The 6,747-nt window shown below is 29.7% G+C and overlaps 1 long non-coding RNA gene across 1 annotated transcript; it reads left to right on the forward strand.

Annotated features, from left to right (window-relative positions):
• The first annotated feature begins 3,961 nt into the window (after positions 1–3,961).
• LOC127905500 (uncharacterized) lies at positions 3,962–4,861 on the forward strand. Its single transcript, XR_008059600.1, has 2 exons — positions 3,962–4,398; positions 4,466–4,861. It is a non-coding gene; the product is annotated as an uncharacterized LOC127905500 (long non-coding RNA).
• The last annotated feature ends 1,886 nt before the right edge of the window (positions 4,862–6,747 follow it).

Below are 6,747 nucleotides of genomic sequence, written 5' to 3' on the forward strand. Positions count from 1 at the left end.
CGATGTGCCCCCAGGCACTTTTTATTGCTTTTTTACTTTTTTTCTCTCTCCTCTATTTTCACAAATTACAAGGAAAGAGAAAAAAAGAGAAAAAAAAAACAAAATTTCAGAGGCACTTCGAGGCTCTGATAATAACACCACTAATAAAGATATCGACGAGACGAATCTAATAATATCAAGGAAGGTCACTAATGATGATCAAAGAGTGTCATATGAGCCGTCCGAAGACAAATGAGCTCTGACACATTTGAACGGCTCGTGTGACCCATTACTCTCCCAGTCGGGGGCGGATCGAATCGGAGTTTATTTTGGGAATCCAATCAAATTATGTTTGTATTTTATAGAAGCAAAAAAGAAGGTGGAATATTAGCTAGGTTCCTTAAGAAAGTCCTCAAAAGAACCAGAACTACATTAAAAACAACCTGACGTTGAGGATGAAGAAAAACGTAAATGGTATGTTACTAGTGTATTGGCTAGCACTTAGCAGCCGGTGAATAATAATTTTTTAAAAAATATAAAAAATATTTTTAAAATAAACTTAAATTTGATAATTATGTCAAACGCAATATAGTTGGGCCTAACGAACATTTCCAGACCCAAGTCTCTTGGGTCTAGCAGGCAAACCAGATTCAAGAGCCTTGGATCTGGAAATGGCTGCTAGACCCAACTGTCTTAGGTCTGTCTTCTTTGCTAGACCCATGTTACTTGGGTCTGGCACTCTTAATAATAATAATAATAATATTTATAATATTAAATTTGTCTGATACAAATTCTTATAGTTTTTAATCTCTTCAAATCAAATTTATGAGTTTTTTTTAATAGTAATAATATTTTATTTTTCAAATTTATTAATAATGGTGATGACAATGATGATAATAATCATAATAATATTAACAATAATAATAATTTTTAATTTTACCCTTCCAATTAAATCTATGAGTTTTTTTCAATATTAATAATATTTTTTTTTCTAAATTTATCAATAATAATTAAAATAATAATATTTATAATACTAATAATAATATTAAACATGCATGTCCCAAGTTCTTATAGTTTTTAATTTTAACCTTCAAATAAAATTTATGGTTTTTCTTCAATAGTAATGATATTTTTTTTTCAAATTTAATAATCATAATAATAATAATAATAATAATAATAATAATATGAAGAAAAAGAATAATACTAGTAATAATAATAATAATAATAATAATAATAATAATAATAATAATAATAATAATAATATCATTCAAATCAAATCTATGATTTTTCTTCAATAGTAATAATATTTTTTTAAAAAATTTAATAATAATACTAACAACAACAACAACAACAACAATAATAAGACCCATGTTCATTGGGCATGACATCCCCTTCTAGACCTAAGTAACTTGGGCCTGACACCCCTACCAGACCCTAGCTCCTTGGGGGTTCGGTTATGTCACACCCAGGTTTTGGGGTCTGGCTCAAATTTCTTGGGTATGGCATTACCTTCTAGACCCAAGTTAATTGGGTATGGCACAACTGAGAAAACCAAGTTACTTAAGTCTAGAAGGTGATGCCTATACCTAAAAAATTTGAGTTGCCCCTGCCAGACCCAAACTACTTAGATCTATGATGTAGACCAACCCAGAAACACCAACAAGAACCCATTACATGTTCCAAATGGTCCAATGACTCGATCCAAGACAAAGGCATTGAAGAGGAATTGAATGCATTGGTTTTAAAGGTTTCAACAAAGTCAGAATTGAAAGGTCTATTGGAGTATCAAAAGGAGGCCCTAATACATCTTATCCATGTGCAAGAGGGGTCAAATACAATCTTATTTGGACCTTGAGGAGAGGACATCAAAGGAAACAAAAGGATCCTACTACAACTTGGAAACAACATGGATAACTACCTTTTTCCTTTTGTTACTAGGATTAATGGGTTGCATGGAAAGCTATAAATAAGCCTTGAATGAGTTCTGTAATATTTTACTTCCTTCTCTTTTTCTCATGGCAGAACATGGATTTAATATTAGGGGCCTTTATTTTATTTTGTTAGCTACAACCCAAGGCATGTTTGGGCTTAATTAATACTTTGTTTTCAGCTAGAATCCAAGGCTTGTATGGATCAAGTTATGGGCTTTTCAATTTAGAGTTTTGGGTCAGTTTTTAAGTGGACCTCATATAAGTCCACATAAGGAACCCATTAGGGTTAATTTTTCAAGAACTGTATAAACTCATGTAACCAAAATTTCGGCAGCTTGGATGAATATTACTTCTGAATTTTTCAGTTTTAACGTGTGAGAGTGATTCTTGCATTCTTCAGTTCTTGAACGAACTGAATCTGACTTATCGAAGATTAACTGGCTTCGTGGCGTCATTCTACTCATTCCAATAGTGTTGGTGTTTTGGGGCAGGTTTGCATTGTGTCACACTCCCATCAGACCTATTTTGGCTTTCCGGGATCAGATCTCAATCTTGATTATGGGTTGCGTGACCACGTGATCACGAGGTTCACATCAGTCTGGCTCCCCTAATAATAATAAAAATAATATTATTAAACTTGTCTAACTCAAGTTCTTATAGTTTTTAATCCCTTCAAATCAAATTTATGGTTTTTCTTGAATAGTAATAATATATATTTTTTCAAATTTATTAATGATGATGATGATGATAATGATGATGATGATGATAATAATATAATTTTTAATTTTACCCTTCAAATCAAATCTAAGGTTTTTTTTCAATAGTAATAATATTTTTATAACTTTATTAATAATTATATTAATAATATTAATAATAATGAAAATAATGATATGTATAATATTAATAATAATATTAAATATGTATGACTCAAGTTCTTATAGATTTTAAATTTTACCCTTCAAATTAAATTTATAGTTTCTCTCCAATAGTAATAATAATTTTTAAAAAATTTAATAATAATAATAATACTCACATTTCTTGGGTATGGTATCCCCTTCCAAGCCCTAGTTCCTGGGATTCGGCCGTGCCACACCCAAGTTCTTGGGGTATGGTCGAGCCAGACTCAAGTTTTTTGGGTATGACATCATCTACAATACCCAAGTTACTTGAATCAGACGCGTTAAATTTATGGTTTTTCTTTAATAATAATATTTTTTTAAAAAAAATTAATAATAATAATAATAACAACAACAATAAGAATAACAACAACAACAACAACAACAACAATAATAATAATAGTTTTTAATTTTACATTTCAAATAAAATTTATGGGTTTTTTTAAATAGTAATAATATTTTAAAAACATTTATTAATAATTATATTAATAATAATGAAAATAATAATATTTACAATATTAATAATAATATTAAACGTGTCTGATCCAAGTTCTTATAGGTTTTTAATTTTACCCTTCAAATCAAATCTATAATTTCTTTCCAATTGTAATAATATTTTTTAAAAAATTTAATAATAATAACAATAACAACAATGTGTGATGCTAAACTCAGACATGCGGGTCTGCTGATCCAGGCGCGTGGGTTTGCTGGCCCCGACACCTAGGGTTTGGCAGGCATGCTTGACCCTAGCGCCAGGTATATGACAGCTATATTATTCCATAGTGTCAGACACTAAAATATCAAAATGAATCATTTTTTTCATACCTATTTTTCAATACAAAATATATTCAATAAAAAAAAATCTCACCTCTACCTACATATCTAGCAAAAAAAAAAAAACTTTTAGCAAGAATGACCATATAATTATGTTCTTCCAGTACACAATAACATGGATATTGTTGAACAATATAAAAAAAATAAACAGAAAAAACTTCGTACCATTTAGTTTTTGATATAATTTCACCTTAACCGTGTCCTTTTCCCCTCTCTACCATGAGTCGCGGTGTGCTATTACGATCTTGTCCTTCGTTTATTTTTCTAGATATAATTTGTCATGGGGTGTCTTCGATTTTCCACTGTTCTAGTTCATTAATTGCACACAGAAGTGGCAGCTTTGGCTGTTTCTTCTCCCACTCACGCTTCTTCCCCGTTATCATTTCTTATTCTTTAAACTATTTTCAAACATAGCTTATGTTCAAAATCCATTTGTTTCGGGCAAAACAATGGCTATCTTTGTTGAAGATTCCCTGGTGTTATCCATTTTTTGTGTTCTTTGCTCTTTTGTTTTGTTTTTTTTATGGGATTTTTCAGCTTTCCATATGGAACTGATTCTAGAGATAAGTGTTCCTTATCCCCTGAAAATTGAAAAGGGATGATTCTCCCTTCTTCTCTGTACCTTCTTTTCTCTTCAAAATGGCAATTCCACTTGTACTGCTCGCAGCCCCCACCCATATTCAAAGCAAATACTCCTCCAACTTTTCTGATTGAAGGACAGATTCTATGTGCTTGAAGAGGAAATGAAGATTGCCAAGGTACCATCTTTTTTATGTTTATATGCCTTTAATTTGACATTGGCTAACATTTTGAATTTATATGTAGATGGGTTTTCAGAGTTATTTACAAGGACAACTTTGATTTTATGTTGGGTTAGTTATTTTTTATTTTAAATAAGATTTTAGTATTTTTGCTAAATTTTATTAGTAGATAAAAAGAGAAGAAAGATTATTGCTTTTTGTTGATTAGAGTGGCCAGAAAGTGGAGTTTGCGCTTAAAACGGTAAATGACTGGTTCAAATAAAGTGAAGCGAACAGTCGTGATGCAGTTGAGGAGGAGGTAGAAGACGAAAATGAAAAAGAGGCAAAAAGGGGTAGCCATTGATGTTATATAAATGTAGTATTTTTTGGTTCAAAGGTTTTTTTTTTTTTTGGTTAACGTGGATATCCAGTCAGCTTATATATACATCGATTAATTTTATAAATCTCAAGTTAATGATCATGTAAATCTTTAATGATCCTGAAATTTGTGGGACTCTAACTAATAATTTTTAAAGAGTAAACTTAAGACCTAACTAAATGAATTATACCCTTCAAGACTGGTCTAGAGGATCTTGCTCTGGTACCAAGAAAACAAAACAATAGAAGAATTTGGAGAATTTAATGGCTTTTGAATACCATTCATCCCTTTATGTATTGATATTCATGTATAGATTAACAAAACTAGGTGTGTTAAAGACTATATATATATATATATATATATATATATTCAGCAAATATAATTCAAATTCAAGATAAATTAATTATAAATTATACAATACAAATATAATGTCAAACAAATATATTTTTAAAATTTAAAATATTTTTAAATAGTCAAAATGAAATAGATCTTTAACTTAAAATAATTCAACTTATACAAAATATCAAAATATTATGAAATTAAAATGTTTTAACATAAATATTTTAAATATAAAGTTAGGTCAATGTTATCAAGGCTAATGAGATCTAAAACATCCCTTGTTTTGCTCAAATTCCTACAAAGTATAAACTTGAAAAAAAAACAACATGAATATAAACCATATATATTAGTGATAAATCTAATTTTAAAAAATTAGTATCATTGTTAATGAAAATAGTAATTATAATTTTCAATATTATTATTAATATCATTGTTATTGAAAATAATAATGAAAAAAAGCTTTTTATACTTGAGTGGTTTAATTAATTAAATTAAACCAAGTTCAATTTGATTCAATAGCTTTTCAAGACCGGAATGGAACATGTGAAATGAAACCGGAACATTTCGACCGGAATTTAGTCAAAAAATCCAGAACGGACTGAGATTTGAAATGAGATGAAAATTGTTCCGTTTCGTTTCGTTTTTTGAATTGGTATGAAATGTTTCAGCCTTTCCGGACGAAATGAAACGGCAACCTTGATATATATATATATATATGAATGCCATCAAATGTTTTTTTTTTCTTTGAAAGGAAACCGATTGATTATTCCTTTTTCAATCTTATTAAAATATCAATCTAAATTTGAGTTTCATCATATGGAAGAATTGTGTTGTTGCCAATACTGGCTTCGCAATTGCAATCATTTTGCTATGAGCCTAAACGAACCAGGAAAAAAACCGAGTGATATTGGTGAGGAAAACCAGCTTGCAATTGTTTGTACTTGGTTTCAAGTCAGAGTCTAAATTGCTATCAAAATCCTACCTCACCCCACTAGCAACTCAATTCTAAGATCAAAGCTCTCGGTTAGTTAATTCCTATTTTATTATCATACGGGACATCTTGGCGAGCGGATAGAATTAATGAGGATGAAATATAAAAAAATCATCATCTAGTTTTTTAGTAACTAGAAAACTCTAATTAGTCTTTCAAAGATTATTGAGCAAGAGTTGGTTTTGCCAAATGAACATGAAAATCATTCTAAGACATCCTATCTAAGGTAAATCACTTTGTTTTTTTTAATTTTTTTTTATGATAAAGGTGTTTATTATGCCTATATGTTAAATGTTTGTCTAAATTGGTATATGTGCACTTTTTATGAAAGATAAAAACTACTAGGACTTAAGTAGTGATTTGGAATCCAAGCTTGGCAATAAAACTTAATCCTCACTTTTAAAATGCTTACGCAGACTCTAGGGATGGTAATGGTTAATAAGGATTCAAGCCTATTTTTTATTATATTCAAAATGGGCTCAAAGGCCACCACACTTTTTTTATGAGTCTTTGTTGGATCACATTGACTTAACACGAGTCCACTCATATTGATAGAGAGTGATGTATCTTGAAACCAAAAAATTCCTAAACAAACATTCGCACACATTGAAAAATTCAAATTCAAGATAAATTAATTATAAATTATGCAATACAAACA

Source organism: Populus trichocarpa, chromosome 6, assembly GCF_000002775.5.
Source record: "Populus trichocarpa isolate Nisqually-1 chromosome 6, P.trichocarpa_v4.1, whole genome shotgun sequence".
Taxonomy (NCBI): domain Eukaryota; kingdom Viridiplantae; phylum Streptophyta; class Magnoliopsida; order Malpighiales; family Salicaceae; genus Populus; species Populus trichocarpa.